This window comes from Pezoporus occidentalis, unplaced genomic scaffold (assembly GCF_034315485.1).
Source record: "Pezoporus occidentalis ecotype Australia unplaced genomic scaffold, CSIRO_AGI_Poc_V1 ctg3, whole genome shotgun sequence".
NCBI classification, from domain to species: domain Eukaryota; kingdom Metazoa; phylum Chordata; class Aves; order Psittaciformes; family Psittacidae; genus Pezoporus; species Pezoporus occidentalis.
This window is the reverse complement of record NW_026914940.1, coordinates 12,598,253-12,617,096: the sequence shown is the minus strand read 5'-3', so window position 1 is coordinate 12,617,096 and position 18,844 is coordinate 12,598,253. Positions and strand designations below refer to the sequence as shown.

Here is an 18,844-nt window from a genome sequence, read left to right as displayed (position 1 = left end):
ACAAGGAAGTTCTTTCCTCCAACCAGTCCCACCAATTTATTCAGTGTACAGTGGGGTGTCCCCACACTCTATCACCCATGAACAGCGCCCCTAAAGCCTGTTTTCACAGTAGTTTCCTCTTGAATTATTTTTAATCTGGGGGGAAGAAAAAAGAAATCATCAGAAGAAAGGGACTGAACTCCAAAGGTGAAGTTTGTTTTCACTCCACATAGAGCTTACAAAGAAATCTTTTTGAAGTCCCTCTGTGGGACTTACCTGTCCCCATCAGCATAGGCAGGATCTTCAGATATACCTCCTCCCTCTAACACTAGAATACCAAGAAGATGTGACATATTGCCCTGAGTCCCCATATCGTTCTGTTCCCTGTGCCAGAGCACAGGTAGGGAAATACCTATCCCCACTCCACAGGACAAAGGAAAAGCAAAAGCTGACTTTGAGACTCCTCGTGGAAGTCTCCTATCTAGAAGGAGAGACTTCTGTCCTTAAATCCAAATCCCAGTTTGAATAATTCCTTGAGTCAGCAGCTTTCCTGTTTGGTAAGGAAGCTGCCCAGGACCTGCTACTTGGGACCTCAGAACTCTGCTTGCTCAACACCAAGTCACAAAGCTCCTATGTAAACCCTACTGGGAGCCAAAAATCACAACCATCTACCTGGATGGACCAGCTCTTTCTGAGCCCCTTCAGCAGGGACATCTGGGCTCTGATACACACTAGCAGGATTAAGCCTTTCACAAAAGGCAGCTAGAGCCACTTCTTCCGAGGAAGCATCATGAGTATGGGGTGCAAGCACACCCCACCTGCTCTGTCCATAAAGAAAGCATGTGTCTGGGAAGTGGAATCTGAGGCTGGAGACATTCCTCAACCTGAAGTGATGCAAACCCAATGCTCCTACTAAATACCAGTCAACCTGACATCGGCCAAAACACTGATGTCAGGCAACTTCCTGAGGTTGCCTCTGTTCACCGTCAGCAGGCTAGGTTTGAATGGTCAGAAAGGTCAATGTTGCAAGTCTCAGTTCAGGAGACAGGCTTCATCTAGTGTCAGACCCAGAATGGCACTTTGCTTTTCAAGGGCTGGCTCAAGGCTGCTCCCTGTTCTGTGCTTTGTTTAGACACAGCTCCATAGGTCATTTTCTCTCTCCTTCCACTGATGAGAAAGCTTTAACACCCATCTGGGTTTTTCTCATCAGTCTTGGGCAAGTCACTTGGCCTTGCCACAGCTTGATGTAACCTCAGTGGATCTTGTGATGCTCACACAGAAGGCCTGCGGAAGAGGAGGAGGCTCAACATGGGGTACAATATGGTCTTCTTCATCAGGCTGCAGCACAGTCTTGTGAAGTGGGATGGCACATAGTGACGTCTATGACAGAGACCAGACCAGAACATAGTATCATATGTTACGTGTGGCAGGCTATGACATGCCATATGGACTAAGCACCTGGCTCAGATAAGTGAGACATCATCAGTCTTCCTTTAACTGACTAGGAGTGGAGGGCAGTCTGTTGTTTGCAGGATCTGAAACCTAAAGTGACCTAAAAGTGAAAGGCTCATTTTCCCATGCTAAACCTACTATTTTTCCCATCCATGAGTTTTCATATTGGCCTCAAATCAACTGCTGCTTAAAGAAAAAAACATTTTGTTTGAATATTTTGGGGTTTGGGGAGGAGGGTTTTGGCTAAATGTACAAAAAATAAAAGCCTAAAAGAATTAATTGCTGAGAAATAGCAGTAAGATTAAGTAGATTTTTTTTTTCTAATGAAAATGGAAAAAATCCCAAGGAAGATGGAATCAAAGTAACACACTGCTGTCTTGTCATTTCTCCTATGAAAATAAGCTATGGTAAATATGAAAAGAAGTCTGATATTAAAATAACTAAAGAAAATTGGTGAAAACTGTAACATACAGCTATGTGAAGTCAAGAAATGCCTAGTCCAAGGAATGTTTTGATATCTAAACATCAGTTTTCTTTCCATTATTTCCATATCATTAAAACAATAGTCAATGTTTATATGAAAAAACATTTTTAAAAAGGCATTCTGGAATCATTTTTCAATGAAATCACCTTGTTTCATTAGATTAATAATAGCATACCACATTTAAAAACATGGTAGCAATGTTGAAGCTGTTGCTTTTAAATTAGAAAATAAAAAGTTCTCTTCCAAGAAGGTGAAGCAATACATTTCAAGCTTTATCTAAACGGCTTAATTTATATTTCCACAAAATAAACCTTTTTTAAAACAGCCATGTTCTCGAGCAACATTTATGATTTTGAAATTTGGAAACATGGGAAAACATCTTCCGGTGGAAAGGTTTCAACCCATTCTCCTGATGAAGGCAGATTGAGGCACATCACCCATCCAAAACTGCTGAGCAAATCTTCCAAGTTTAAAACACCTCACTGCATGTAGTGCTTAGGCCCTGCTTACACTTCCCTCCTCCTGTGTATTATATTGCACAAATATCCTTCAATCCATGTATCCAGGAGAGCTGCTACAGCTGAATGACCAGGTCAGTAAGTTGACATCCCTCAGGCTTGGCCACCAAGCTGTGGGCAGCCACTCCAAGGCAGGTTACCCCTAGGCTGCCCCTACTGTCTTGCGTTTGTCCTCACCTTGCATATCACCTTGGACCTATGGCAGCCCAAAGAGCAGGAGAAGATCTTGGGCATGACTGAGGGGATGCTTCCCTCCATGCCTTCTCCAGAAACAGCAGTGGCGAACAGCCTCTCTGGGCCAGGCAGGAGAGTTCAGCAGCTCCTGCCACTGCCAGGGTGGCTTGGTGGACAGTCAGGGGCTCAAAAGCCAAGATTCAGCTCCTGCAGCTGCTGTGGCTAAACCATCTTCTTAATTACACAGGGAGATATGCTTGAAACCACAATTTACAGTCATGGTTCAGCTCAACCCGGTCTGAAACCAGAGAAAACTGGGCAAGAGGAAATCGCAGCTCATTCATAGCAGATTTTGCCTAGCTGCACCAGCCTTATCAGGACACATGGACATTTGGCGATTGGGAACCAAAGGGGTTTTCTGAAACAAAGACAACCACAACCGCAATGTTCCTTAAACCACGCAGATGGTTTTTTCATAGTTCTCTTTATCATGGTTCATATTAGCTGCTGCTTATTTAACCCACTCTCTAGGAAGCTACTGTTGATGACACTAGTGTTTAGCAACCACTGAAGCTTTCCCTAGCATGTGCTCAAATGATTATTTATATATTTTTTCTTGTCATAAGCACTTATGTCCAGAAACTCAAAACCAGGAACAAACTCTGAGACAAATCAACTTGCAACTATTACAGTTGTCCTTCCTGTGTAATGGTGCTTAAACAATACAAATTCAGCTTTGCGAATGTAGGATAGATTGCTTCAGCAACTGTGTTGAAGACATTGTGGACTTCTTACTCAAAGCACACTGAAAATTACTTTCATCATACTGTTTGGAAAAAATAGCCAAACCTCAGGGATTAGTAATGATGGGTAAATAAACCAAAGTTAGCATTCTTGGGAAGGAGTAAATAGTAGCAGTGCTTGAGATCCCACGTAGTGAACCAGGCAATGATACTGATCAATGCCTTCCCGGAGGAGGAAAAATTAGAGAGTGCGGAATTAGAGACACCATTCAGTTTAAAATGAATAGAGCCTTAAGCAAAACAGAAGGGAACAACCTTATAAGGCTGTAAAAGGGCTTTTTATTTGCCCTGTACCATACCTCCTTTCATTGTGCAAGGCTATTATCATCTTTCATTAGTGGTCCTTTTAGCATAAGATTTTTCTCCCATGAAACATGCAGATTTTTGTGGACCAAATTAGGACCATTAAATTAAAATCCTGGATGCTTGGCAATGAAATATGGCTGAGAAGTTTAAAAGCACACAACAAACAATGGAATCACCTGGCAAAAAGAATAAACATATACTCATGGCTGGATAAATGTTCTGCTGTGTTAGCCTTCAGCAACATCCAGGGACATAAGTCCAAGATGGACTTTAAATTCTCTCCTAACTCAGAGGCAACCACATGGAGCTCTAGAATGGGGTCTCATCTTTAAAAACACATACACATGTCAATTTATTTTACTGAAATATTCACTGTGTCTGTATCCCACATAGCCGCAACTACTAAGCTGGAGAATGACTATTGCTTCCTCTCGCTGCAGGAATCCTGTAGCATTTCCTGAAGTGGGAACCAGCATCAGCAACAACACGGGGGACATCCTGGAGTGGTCTGCCCATACCACGAGGGCCAGTGTATGTTCCTGGAGAGAGGCATCTATAGAGAGGAGGTACAGACCTCTTCAAGTGGAAGAGTGAACTGAATGTGGGTCCTTACAACCTCTACAGTTGTCTCCACCACCAATCCATGGGAACAGGTTCCCCTACTGATCACTTTCCTGCCTCATGTGTCCTTCCAGACCATACTTTCTGCAGTTCTTATTTGTAATAGGTGCTAAAAAGGAGGGCTGGGCAGAAGGTTCAGTCCCAGGATCAAGTCAGGCTGGCAGATTAACGAGTAGTGATATTTATCACTTTGGTGAATCTCATGGCAGGCCCTGCTCTCCTGCAGCAATAAAGCAAAGAGAAACAGTAACTTGGCTTTTGTCACAGATCTTCCACTCTTCTCTGAGGGCTCCTTACTGGCACTGAAAAAAGGCAGATGGAAGGGTATTTCTTAGTCACTTCATCATGGTAGAGAGCATCAAGAAACACTTTCAGCTTGAGAAGGAAGAGGGGAATTTGTAAGGACAAGTAGGAAAGTAGGAAAATACAATGTGAAGGACAAGACTGAGCACAGGACTTACATGAATGGACATGTAACACCACCTACAGTAACTCCTACATTAGTACGTAAGAAATATGGCACCCCACTGGAGGTAGCATTAGTATTACGCTTGTCTTAACAGTTACAAAGTAAAGAATCAGAGAGGCTCGTTTGCACAAACTGCATGCAACCAGATTGAAATCCAAACCAGCAATTCTATATACTTAGTGCTTTCATGAAGTCAAATTACACAAAGCTGAAAACGGTTACGAGCCAAATTATTTCAGAGAGAGAATTTAAACAGAAAAAATGTGAGTGATAATTGGAAACTATTCAAACACAATTTACCAAGTGCCCCAAAAGGCACATTCTCACATTGCACAGAAGAGGTCAAGTGGAGTTAAAAACAAAAGCAAAACAAAACAAAAGCACAAGCTGGCTTAGAGAGGAAATTAAATCAGCTTTTGTAGAAACCTCCGCAAACAGTCCCCCTCCACCATTCTCCCAGCAACAAAATATTAAACAAACCAAAACCTCATATATCATAATGAATAAGGAAGGAACTACTGATAACAACTGTGTATCAAACACCAGCAAAGGTAGATGACAGGAACGGGAAGCAGCAGAATACAAAGGCAGGGAGTTATGGTCATTGGAATGACAGTAGGAAGGGTCCTTTTTTCTTAACTGTATCAGAGGAGTAGTAATCATTCACTGTTACATGGTAAATGTGGAAAAACTATGAATCATAGGTTAGGATTTTAATTGTTTTTCTTTTCCATTTGGGAGGAAAAGAATTCCTATTTCTGTGCTGAGCTGGCTGGGGGCTGGTGCAATAATAAAAAAGGGTATGAAAAATACACCTAAATAAGTGGCAAGAACACATCACTTTCAATCAAGTATCTCACCCAGAGCTAAGTTTCTAAACAGTGATTTTCAGTTTGTTAGAGTATGAAGAAACATACAGGACAGTAAGAATGTTTAAGTTCAGGCAGCTTTCAGAGGAGGTGACCAAGGGCAACTGAAGGAGTTACAGATTTACCTGCCTGACACAGAGTGTAGGCAAAATAGCAATAGCTGTGATGGGGCTGAGCTAGATAGTGAAGAACTCTGAGTGAAGGAGAGGCAAGAAACGCAGTGGCAATAGATACATGAGAAATAAGCCTTGTCAAATGAGCACACATCTTTCTATGGAGGTTACGAATGCTGTTGCTAAAGATGTTAATGTTGTCACTGTATACTTAAATCTCCACAAGCAGATTTTGATTTAGAACGGAAGAACAGGAAATAAGTAATGCAACAGTAGAAATTCAATTTGGTGTACATTAAATATATTCAGAAATGCCTACCTAAAGGAGCACTACTCCTTTTGGCAGGAAGGTGTGAAGATGGACCTTTTCTGGCTGTATGCAAAGCCCTGTCCCACCAGAGATCCCTCGTCAGGCATACATTGCCCTGGGGTCTCACAGGATGCGTGTTAGGAGGAAAAGGCCACATCGCTCAGCTCTGCAGGCTGATAGAGGTGTTCTGCAGGACATCCCTCTCCCTTGCTGCAGATTTGTCCACCTTTATACACCATACCCACAACAGCACAGACCGTGTGCTTGGTTGCAAAGCTGGTCTCTGAGCACCTCAGGAGCCCAAAAAGCAATCTAAGTATGATCTACCCAACGCTGTATGTGTTAAACACTGAACCCTGGCCTCTGAATTGCATGCCAGTGCCTGTTCCCCACAGCCCTGGGGTCTGTTCTGAGGTGAACAGCATGAGTGTGGCCAGCACAAAGCATCCTTCACCCTCTATGTCCAGTTTCTTCACCCTCTACGCTCAGCTCCCACAGTCTTCAGCTTGGTGGGGCCTGTGACCTCATGCAGGCACAGAATCTCTTGGGTTTTGTAGGCTTTCTGCTGGTTCATTTAGCCTTTAATGCAAGCTCACACCCCACCCTTGAAAGAACATTGACGTCAGTGTAGTGCTCACTGGAAATATGCTCAATTGCCTTTGTTACAGAGGCATCATTAAAATGACTGCAAAGTCCAGGCTCCTATGCTAACTTGGTCCATGGCATTTATGATGACTTCCAAAGAGTCAGGCCATGAGAACAGTGGTTTGAAATTGCTGGGACAGATGGTATGTGTTTTGCTCACAGCTGGTTGCATGTGAATATGTTACGTTCTTTTGAAAGGATTTGGCTGAGTAACAGAGAGAAACACTACCAGTTTGCCTCATCCTGGCTGCTGTGCTGCGGGTCAGGCAGAGTTGTCCATGGGGAAGGGAGATGGCGTCTTTCCCGAAAATCCTGGGAATAAGAGAAAACTGTCAGGAAGGATGATGTGGTGAGCAGAGGGAACATCCCTCCTTTGGCAAAGGGGAGCCCTTCAATGGAGCAGAAAGTGGGACATGAAGCGAGGTGCTTCTCCCAGATGCCTGGAGGGGACTGGGAGGGCTGGATGCAATTGGAGAAGCTGGAATGAGGTGGCATAACTAAGCAGGCTCAAAGAAAAGGACCTGAACTTAAAGACACAGTGAGAAAGAGCCAGATTTATTTACAAATCTTCTTAATGTAATCTCAGATTTCCTTGAAGCTTTCTTGTTGTAATTTCTCTTCCAGTAAGACCTGGGTGTGGATTTGACAAGCTCCACTGGTGTCCAGGCATATTTGCTCTCAGGAAAGTGCATAAACCTCCCTGAGATTGGTGGGTATCACCCACTCTTCTCACAGCCAACATCACTCAGAGCCAAGGCTCAAACCTGGACTGAGGGCTTTTAGCCCATTGCCGCAATGCCACCCTCTCCAGACGAGTTTTTTTACATCGAATATTATTCAAAAGATTGAAAACAAAACCAAAAAATACACATTGCCTAGTTCTATGAGAAGCTTTAAAATAGTATTTCTGTGGCTCATCCTCTTCAGGAACAAACGAGGAAACAAAAAGGATATGAACAACCAAAGGAGTATAAAGATTATTGCTGGCTAGAAAAGGAAGACATGCAACCACAGAAACATTTCAGCAAAACAGGGGTGTGCTGCCTGTTTCTGCCACATTTAAGGGACAGTCCAAAGAGGAAAGAGCTACTGGAAATGATCAATACACTGAATTCAATGATCTTAAGGATCTTTATGATTCTACGACCTTGCAATGCCAGGCTGAGGCTGTGGCTGAGGCTGTGGCTGGCTGTGGCTGGCTGGCTCTCCACTGCAGAAATGCCCTCTGGCAATCCTGCCCAGGAGCTGTGGATTTCACACAGGTTAGATGCAAGGTCCTTTTCTTCTTTTGTAAGAAGATGGATGGGATTCCCAAGCTGTGGTACAAGCACCTATGGAAGTAAATCATGAACACTTACATGAGCATGGTTTGATCCATCTCCTCACTGCCTTGATGCCCAGCTGGTCTGGGTGCCAGTGATACTCCAAAAGGGACTGGAAATACAGCCCTATTTCCATCTATTTCCACACAGAAATAGAGACTGGAGGAAAACCTCACCGTGTTTTTATTTGCAACCACTGTGTTGCTTCAAGGAGTGATGCTGGTGCGGTCTGCTGCAGGGGCCTCCCTCACCTCTTAGGATTTTATTCCCCTCTTAGATCATTTCATGACTGGTCTCTTCTGTGAGTCTCTCATCTCACCCTCTTACCTTGCCAAGCTGGCTGCAACAGCACTTCCCAGAGAAAAACAATGAGATGGGGAAGAAAAGTAGCTGGGCATCTCTTTGGAAACTGTTCGGACATGCTCCCAGATTCAAATCCTATTTAGGCACACAACTATCTCTCATCCTAGCACTTATTTCAAGGATCATTGCTCAATGAAAATTTAATACCTTAACTTACACCATGCATTGCTTAAGAAAATTTTAGCTGGGATATTTGCTAGACTAAAACGTTTAGAAAAAAACTAAGGACTTTTGTGTTCTGAATTCACTTTTTAACCTGAGAAAAAGTTGGATTTAATTTGAGCCTCCCCAAGCAGAAAAAACCTAAACAAAACCAAACCAAACCAAAAAACACAAGCTGCTACTTGATTTTTCATGTTTTAAGGTTATCTTATTTTCTTAAAACATTTTCTTTGCTCATATCTTTGAACAGATTTAACACAACAGGTCTAAAGTAGACCGAGCTGTATATGTAAAACAGGTTAATTGGTGTATGAAAAGATGCTAGCTTGATATTTATTTCTCTGGTCTAGATGCTGCTGAACATTTTGCAACTTTAATACCTGTTACACTTGCATTTTCTCTTTTATCTCATTTCCTTTTATACACTATTTTGCATAATTGACAATGTAAGAATTTACTGCAGTTTGGCATACATAAAGAACAACAAAATGAACAAACAAGAAGCCCCCTAAACCCATGCATTATGGAATAAACTCAAGGTAATGGAGCAAATAATTACTATTCCAACATTCAGAAGTTATACAGAAATGTGATGGGCAAATAAACTTATACGTACTGTCATGTATAGATGACAGACAAAATGCTTACTTATAAAAATCAAGGTTGTTTTCAACCATACATACCATTTCTGGAAAATCAATCTACATTATTTTTAGTACAGGTTAGGAACTGGAGGAATGACAGTGATTTGCCAAGGACATGATTAGACAGACTCGGAAAGCTGGAAACTGTGATTTCTTTCCAAAGGGAACATAAGCATTGTCACAGCTGGTATCACTATGTAGAATAGTTCAGTCCTATAATTCACAGTGAAAGAGACCAAACATATTGTAATGCAAAGCCTCTTATTATCTCAGTAGCAGGAATTATCCTTGAGCAGACTTCAGTCAGGTTTGGGACCTACACTTGAACTGCAGTAGGACACAACATTCTACACTTAGGAAGTGCAGTGCAGCACTGTCCAGTCCTCACTGCACTTTGGAATAAGTTCCTGAGATTATCACTCTGCTTTGCAGAGGGGAAGGCAGACACAGCAGGCAAGCCAAAAGATATGACAGGATTTGTAATTTATAAACCGACACCCCAATCTACTTCTCCCCCAAAGTAAAACCCAATGTAGAAAAATGCTTTACAGCTTCAAACACATGCTCAAGTGCCCTCAAAAATCAAAGGGATTTAAGTATACAGATGTGAGCTAAGCGCACACTGAAGTATCCTGCTGGGTTACACACTGACACAGATCTGGTATGGCTGATTGAATCCACATTGTTTAAAGCCAAGGCAGTCGCATGGTTAACATATCTGTTCTACTGTAACTCAGTATGTCCTCCAGGAATTGTTCTGAGAAGGAGTAGATGTCTATACAAAAGAATTAGAAAAGAGCAGAGACACTGAGAAGAGTTTTCTCCTTTGCTAGCGTCCTGCTTTATGTAGAAAGACACAGCTTTTTAATTTCAGTTTAATTAGAGCTACCTTAAATCCACGTTTCCTGCAACACTTCATCTCTTTCCAGCTGGGAAGTTTTTCCAGGCAGCTTCCATACTGAAGACTTGGTCAGTGCTGCCTCTCAGTTGTGGCTTTCAGAGGCTGTGGTTGCAGCTCTGGTCCTAGCAGATGGTAGATGTGCCATACTCATCCTGTGCAGCAGATCTGGGGCCCTGGGATATACTGGGATGCTGTGCTGATGACTTTGGTGTTCAGAGCATCCAAGAGTACCAAGCAGGCTCTGGGTGTGCCATAGATAGTCTGTTTCTCACTACAGCCATCTTCTCAAAACCCAGGCTAAACTATAGAAGACTTCCCTGGAAATAAACAGTATCAGAGGAACAACGTAACTGGTTCTTCCTCTTAACTTAAGCCTTCAGGACTCCGGAGTGTTGAATAACTGGCCAACCCAGAAAGTGATCTATTTTCTATAATAGTAAGTGTTTATCTATCCTTGCAAAAAAATATGTTGTGCACGATTAAATATTCATCTTTCCAAGAAATGAAAGCACTGGAGCACTGAAATTCCTTTTGGTTGGAAAGGAACTTCTTGGAACTGTTACACTTACACATTTACTAATTTGTACAGCTTGGGTAACCGGGACAATCCCAAGCTTTAACCACATGTAGGACCCGATGTAAAACTCATCTCCTTGTACCCCCAGTAAATGTGGTTAGTAAATGGCTTGGCAATGGTCTACCAGGGTAGGTAGGACAAAAAGTAATTCACAGTGGAGAATCATGATCTAAAGATAATTCAGCATAACACCAGATGAAAGACAGAAAGAGATTAAGCACCTTTCAGAGGGAAATACTGCCCTTTACATTGCAAATAGAGGGTATCAGAGAAAACACAGATGAATCAGATAATAAGAGGAGCTTTTTCATTCAAATGTTAGGCACATTTTGAAGAAAAGAGCCTGCATACACGGAGGCTGGCAGTGAGGTCCTGCAAAAATGGCTTCTTCTGTTCTTTCAGCCTGGCAAATACCCCCATTGAAAGGGTAAAAAAAGTGAACAGGAAAAAATAGCATTGCCTAAAAGGAGCTTGGGAGAGTTCAATGAGAGGATCTTCAGCTGGAAACAAGGTGTGAAACGCAAAGAAAATGTTGGGTGCAGGAAAAAAGCTTGTGGAGAAGGGGAACAGACTGTCAGGGAAATGGTTAAACCCCAGCCCTTGGGTCATTTGAACTGAAGTGAGAACACACTGCAGGGAACATTTGTGCAGGCAAAAATAAGATCAACAGGGATTTTCCATGAATAGTATCTGGTACAGTGGAAGAGGCTTAAATTGCATTCTGTCAGACCCCCCTCTCCTCATGTCTGATTGTGTTCTTTCAGACAAGTGACATATATGGGATGCCAAAACATCCCCCCAGTGTTCGCATCTTCTGCTTCCTTTCTGACTAGTAAGACAGCGATCCACCAGTTTATGCATGTTACTTTCCAAAGGTACTTTCCCAAGGAAAGCACTGAGTGGACCATCACTTACATTTATGATACCTGTCAGACACAGATTTTTCAGACCCAGTGGTTATATGTGTGGAAAAAAGCCCACAGAGATGAAGGTTGTTAAAGGGAGGAGATCACACAAATGATGTGATCACATTACCGCCCAGAAATACTTGGCACTGTGGAGAGGAGTGTATTTTTCACACACAGAAGTCGCATCAAGCACTGACACATACCTGGGCTTAGGCAGCTCCTGAACTGTTTGGCTGAACAGAGAGCTCAGCAAAGTCAGGGCCTTATTTTCAGGTCTTACGAGCAACTGAGGAATCCTACTGGAGTCACTGAAAACAAGCAGCACCATTAAAAATCGAGTCATGTGGCTAAGTGAGCAAAGAGGTAGTCAGGCAACTGCCTGGAACCACTGTAAAATAATTACCTCAGCACACGCACAGTCCTCATGCTTTGGACTGAAGTTTTCTTAAGCAAGAGATAGTCAGAATCAGCATCATAGCAGGGCTTGGGTTGGAAAGGATCTTTAAAGGCCATCTAGTCCAACCCCCCCTTGTAATGAGGGGTGGTAAGGCCATACCTTTGGGGAGCAATGTGTTGTTTAACAGGCTCAGCTGCCTCATAGGACAAGCCTGCACCAACCTGGTTAACTGGATTAGTTTGAACCATTAGTAAAGGTGATTTGAAATAATCAATCTGCTTTGTGTCTGAAGCAGACAAGGGCCATGAAGCATCATCTCTCCTAATTCCAGCTGTCTCAGATGAAAATATTTATACTCCCCACTAAATCAACTCAGTCCCTTCATCACTAGTTACCATTCTTTTTGGTTTTCTAACTAGGCGTGTGCTGTGTCCCTTTCCAACCCATTTCCAAGGAAATTGAGCCATATGAGTAGATCTTCAGCTTTTAAACTGCTCTGTGAAATAATCTGTTACTGAGTGGGTTAGTGGGGAGCAATTCTGCAGGCACGGAGGAAACAATTACCCTTGCAGGGGGAGGAGGCAATAATTTCTTCAGCCAACTCAGTGCAGCTGAAATAGTCTGTGTCCAAAGCCCAGGAACATCACACGACCCACTTCTGCAATGCTAAGAAATTTAACCTTCTGCTGGAGGTGGTGACTTGTGAAAGCATTCTGGAAGGTCCCACAGGAATATATCCTTAGGGGAAAACCAACACTAAATTATGTGGAGATGGACTAAGTGGCTGCTGGAGAATTGTTATCTTTGTGCAAGCTTTATTTGCTGGGGTACATTTAATTATGAGAATGGAAAATACAGTCCTCTCTATGACACCGAGATTGTAAAATTAGAATTAGGCAAAGCTGCCCAGGGTATAAAATGTAGGTGTGTGCTCCCATGAATCTAAATCCATAAAATAAATACAAAAACTAAACAAGCCCCTTTTCCAGGAATTAGAATCATAGAATCATAGAATAGTTAGGGTTGGAAAGGACCTTAAGATCATCCAGTTCCAACCACCCTGCCATGGGCACAGACACGTCACACGAAACCATCTCACCCAAGGCTTTGTCCAACCTGGTCTTGAGCACTGCCAGGGATGGAGCATTCACAACCTCCCTTGGCAACCTATTCCAGTGCCTCACTACCCTTACAGTAAAGAATTTCTTCCTTATATCCAATCTAAACTTCCCCTGTTTAAGTCTGAACCCATTACCCCTTGTCCTATCACTACAGTCCCTAATAAAGAGTCCCTCCCCAGCATCCCTATAGCCCCCCTTCAGATACTGGAAGGCTGCTATGAGGTCTCCAAGCAGCCTTCTCTTCTGCAGCCTGAACAGCCCCAACTTTCTCAGCCTGTCTCCATACAGGAGGTGCTCCAGTCCCCTGATCATCCTCGTGGCCCTCCTCTGGACTTGTTCCAACAGTTCCATGTCCTTTTTATGCTGAGGACACCAGAACTCCACACAATGCTCCAGGTGAGGTCTCACAAGAGCAGAGTAGAGGGGCAGGATCACCTCCTTTGACCTGCTGGTCACACTCCTTTTGATGCAGCCCAGGATACGGTTGGCTTTCTGGGCTTTGAGCACACACTGAAGCCGGCTCATGTTCATTTTCTCATCAACCAACACCCCCAAGTCCTTCTCCGCAGGGCTGCTCTGAATCTCTTCTCTGCCCAACCTGTAGCTGTGCCTGGGATTGCTCCAACCCAGGTGTAGGACCTTGCACTTGGCATGGTTAAACTTCATGAGGTTGGCATCAGCCCACCTCACAAGCATGTTGAGGTCCCTCTGGATGGCATTCCTTCCCTCCAGGGTATCAACCGAACCACACAGCTTGGTGCCATCGGCAAACTTGCTGAGGGCACACTCAATCCCTCTGTCCATGTCAGTGACAAAGATGTTGAACAAGACTGGTCCCAACACCGATCCCTGAGGGACACCACTCGTTACTGGTCTCCAGCCGGACATTGAGCCATTGACCACAGCTCTTTGCATGCAGCCATCCAGCCAGTTCTTTATCCACCGAGTGGTCCACCCATTAAATCGATGTCTCTCCAATTTAGAGACAAGGATGTCGTGTGGGACAGTGTCGAATGGTTTACACAAGTCCAGGTAGATGACATCAACTGCTCTACCCCTGTCCATCAGTTCTGTAGACCCATCACAGAAGGCCACCAAATTGATCAGGCAGGATTTCCCCTTAGTGAAGCCATGCTGGCTGTCACCAAGCACCTTGTTGTTTTTCATGTGCCTCAGCATGCCTTCCAGGAGAATCTGCTCCAAGATTTTGCCAGGCACAGAGGTAAGACTGACTGGTCTGTAATTCCCCAGGTCATCCATCTTCCCCTTCTTGAAAATGGGGGTTATAGTTCCCTTTTTCCAGTCATCGGGAACTTCACCTGACTGCCACAATTTTTCAAATATGATGGACAGTGGCTTAGCAACTTGATTCACCAGCTCCTTCAGGACCCGCAGGTGGATTTCACCATGGGACTTGTGTATGTTCAGGTTCTTAAGATGGCCTTGAACCAGATCCTCTCCTACAGTAGGCCCAAGGTCTTCATTCCCACAGTCCCTGTGTCTGCCTTCCAAGACTAGTTGCAGAAGTTTCTTTTCTTGTTCAAAAGAGATGTCCCTGCAGCTTAAAACAAAACAAAACTAAAAAATTTGGGAAGGAGTGGGTGGATTATTTAAATACCAGTGAGAAGGCGAGCTTGTCAAGATAAAAATGATGTTGACACAAAAGGGATAAGAGGATATAATCTGACCATGAACACATTTAGGCTTGTCATTTCTTATCATTACAGTTCTGGACACCAGAACTGCACACAACACTCCAAGTGAGGTCTTACAAGAGCAGAGTAGAGGGGCAGGATCGCCTCCTTCAACCTGCTGGTCACGCTCCTTTTGATGCACCCCAGGATACAGTTGGCTTTCTGGGCTGCGAGCGCACCCTGAAGCTGGCTCGTGTTCAGCAGACTTTCTCTCCTAGTCACTCTGTGCAGTGAATCCAGCATCTCCAATGGACCATCCTGAGATCTGTGATGCAAACCACACACAGCCATGATGCCATGGGTGTTGGCAGAACTGTGTGGCTGTTTCCCCTCTTTAGTTATAAAGCAGGGAAGAACATACAGCGTCAGTCCCCACAAAGGCAAAAGCAAAGGGGCTATTACTCCTCTTGCCCTTCCTCATCTTCACCTCACCCTTTCCTATTCCCTCATAAGCTTGCCCCAGATAACTCACAGTTTTGACTCGTGTACAGTGAAAAACTGTTAAAAGCAACTTCCCACCATGTGGAAACAGAATTTTCCAAGGGGCTGGACAAAGACCACAAAATGAAGTCCCCAGGGAAGCATAAAACTTCTCCATCTTGAGCATAAGATTAAAATTAAGCACACCAAAGCCCTGTGAATCACGTACATCTACAACTTGAAGACAATGAGACAATAAACACTGAATTTATGTTAATTACATTATTTAATGCAAAATTGGATGTCCTTAGACAGACTGGTGGTGAGAACCTGGCTAGATCAGAGCAGAAAAGGAGAAGCCTACAAAGGACAGCAAAGAGGGAGGAGGAGTATGGAGGGAAGAGAGATGAAGTAATAGGCAGCTTGTCAGGCAATTCCCCACCCTTGGAAAAGAGATGTGGACAGCATTCCCAGGGGAATAAGGTGTAATGAGGTCACCCCCACGAAGACCAAGGAAACTATGTAGATTTTTTTTTCAATGGATTGAAACTTTTCTCAATGAATATTCCAAGGATAAGTTTAAAACTGGGTTGACTACAACAGATCTGGGGCAATAACCACAAGAATAGCTCATGATTTTGACCACAGGAGGGCTCCCAGGTTTCATGGATGCATATGGTAACCTTTAGAGAAAGGCTAGAAATAGATCATGAGGCATGGAAGATGAAAGCCATGGAGGTGCACCCTTAGTTCAGACTGGAGGCCTGCTAGGCCAGCTAAGCCAGCTATATGGCTTTCATCTTCAACAAAATAGAGAAATAAAAGGAAGCATTTGTTCTGCAGACTTTTCTCTACTGCCATAAAAGAATCATTGTTAAAGTGTCAGGTGTTAGATCCATGAAGCAGCAGTGTTTCTTCCAGTGTTACCAGCAAGGAGAACCTTTGAAATTCAGGGTGACTGCTAGTGAACAATGTTCAGGGATTCAGTTTTTCTCACATGGGGAAAGACTGCCAATCTCTGACCAGGCTGCAGCCCACACAGGTTAGATACAGCCCGCCAGAAGCAAACACATCATCTGTGACCTGCTTCCCATTGTCTTTTCCACTAGACTGCAGATGCAGCCAGTAACTGACCTACAGACCCTGAGTTCAGCCAAGGGCCTTTGGGCAGCAGGAGACAATGGTGGGCAAGGCAGATGAGCATCTGATTAAGTGAGGTGAGTAGGGACAACTGTTCATGTGATTCTACAACGGAGGAGGAAGAGGATGGTACATTTGCTGTTGACCCAGAACACCATGGCTATGCACCCCAAAACACAACAGCCAGCTAGAAACGTGAAGAAGACTTATAGCATAAATGACAATGTGCATCAGGAAGAGAGGAGGTGAAACTGCAGCTGTCACCAATATCCTAAGGACTTTTTTAGACTAAAATGGGCAGATGAGCCACTGAAGTCAGTGCTGAGACAGATCCTCACCACTGATGTGCCTGGATTGGTCTGAACTTTCCAGTCCCAGAGGAGAAAATACTGACATTAATAGTTCATTTTCTGCACTGTTAGTCAGTCATGGCCTATATGGAGAATTTTGGTTGATTCATCGGATCTTTGACACCCTACCCTCAATGACATTAAATGCCTCTGTACAAAGACACACACAAAGGCAAATACCACCTAAAATTCTCTGAAGAGGGTTTTTACTTTCAAAAGCTGTCCCTGGGGTTCTCTAGCTGTACTAGAGAAGAAACCAGCACTATATCATGGTCTTCCATGTCCTTCTTTCTGCAGGAGGAGTGTGTAAGACCTGATGTACCTAATAGCTGGGAGAGCTGGTGGCAGTGCACACTGTAGAGATATGCTTGTGCACGGAAATTGCACTGGCTAGGCTGGCACTAAAGCTGTTGCAGATGATGAACAGATCAAAGCTGAAATAAAAGAGGAAGGCAAAAAAAAATAATTAATTATAAGGATATAAGAGAGAACTTTTCCCACTTCAGGAGGGAGAAGAGACTGAATAGATTGAAGGTCTTGGAGAGACACCAGATGCTGCCAGAAGGAAACCAGGGCAGGTTTATGAAGTCCCTGTTCCTCTTCCAATAGATCAGTCCTTCACATCCAGCAGATGAAATAACTCCCTACTTTCTGCACAGAGCAAAGAAACAGAAAACTTCTCAAAAAATTATCACCTGTAAAAGATTTTATCCTTTTCCATTGAGGGTTTATGATGACAAGTAAGCTCACCTCTTTTCTAGTAAATTCCAGCATTAGAGTCAATCAGTTACAGCTGTGCTAGTCCCCAGTTACTAACTTCTTTACCTGCTGATCTCTCCATGGTGAAACCTGCAGATGAAACCAGGGTGGTCTACATCTGCCTTTCCCTCCTGTGTTTAGAAAGCAGCAGGTATGGTAAGGCTGCAGAACAACTATGCATGTACTGTGGATGCCACAGCAGGGCAGGGATTTTCCGTTGTGAGGGCAGGTCTGAATAGGTTACATCCCAAACTTTTGACTTGTAAAGACAAAGAAACCTGTGGGTTTATTTACCATGGCTGACTGCAGCAATGCTGCTTTTTATGTCAACATACAATGTTAGCTTGTACTCTGTAGTGATGGACTGTTTGTGGTAACCTTGGGAATACTGCTCTTATCTTATATTTACACAACAAGTGCAAAGAAACGAGATTAGGTATTTTGTCACAATGTTTAAAATGCCTTTTTTGATCCTGTCTTGAACAAGGGCTGAACTTTAAACGTTTAAAACACGTGGTCTCACTTGGAAAATGTGCAGTTACCACAGTACTCATCATTTGCTGGCAAGTCTATCCTGATCAGAGTACACTTGTATTACCATGACTATCTATCTCAGGTCAAGTGCAACAGTTGTCTGGGAGTGCAGTAAGGGAAATGGATACTAGAGTCACAAAACCAAGCTGGACTAGGACTACAGACAGGATGGACGCACACACTCTGTGTCATCCCTCTGGAGACAGGGGAGGACTCTGGCAAGGAACCAGGCCTATCACAAGCATTTGAATGGATGGGATTGATAGAAAACTGAGCATGATTTACTGTCTCCAAAGGGAGATTTGCTTCTACAGCCCCTGTATTCAAATTTTATTTCAGCGACATGATTCTGAGGCTTCTGCTTTACAAAACTTCCCCTGTGCCCTACCACCAGTGGTACCACTAACCAGGAATTATTTTAAAACCTCACATATTAAACCCAACGCAGGAGCGCTGTGACCAGCTTTACTGGGCTTACTGTATGCATGTCCTTAAGCATATTGTTCAACCTCTCCATGCCCCAGTTTTATCCATGCCTGTGATAGAAACCACCTCCAAGGAAGGCTGTGAAGATTCATTTGTCTCCCTGTGCCAAAACAGCAGCATAAACCACACTGCCATAAGTGCAAAACTGGTTTGAAGAGCACTGGACTGCACCAGAGGGGAGGTGGCAGCTCTGCAGCACCCGCACATTGCCCTGCTCATGGAAAGCAAAAAAGGGGAATTTTCTCAATTGCACCACAAGTAGTATCCCCCTCTGTCACCTTAGACAGCTGCTGAGGTAAGCTGCACAGCCCTGTAATGTGACC

General features: G+C 43.6%; 1 long non-coding RNA gene across 2 annotated transcripts; it reads left to right on the top strand.

The window, feature by feature from the left end:
* The first annotated feature begins 16,255 nt into the window (after positions 1-16,255).
* Positions 16,256-18,248, top strand: LOC134168039 (uncharacterized). 2 transcript variants are annotated; one of them, XR_009966380.1, is made up of 4 exons: positions 16,256-16,469; positions 17,352-17,482; positions 17,598-17,652; positions 18,118-18,248. It is a non-coding gene; the product is annotated as an uncharacterized LOC134168039 (long non-coding RNA). The 2 variants fall into 2 exon arrangements; XR_009966381.1 differs by having other exon boundaries at positions 17,598-17,657.
* The last annotated feature ends 596 nt before the right edge of the window (positions 18,249-18,844 follow it).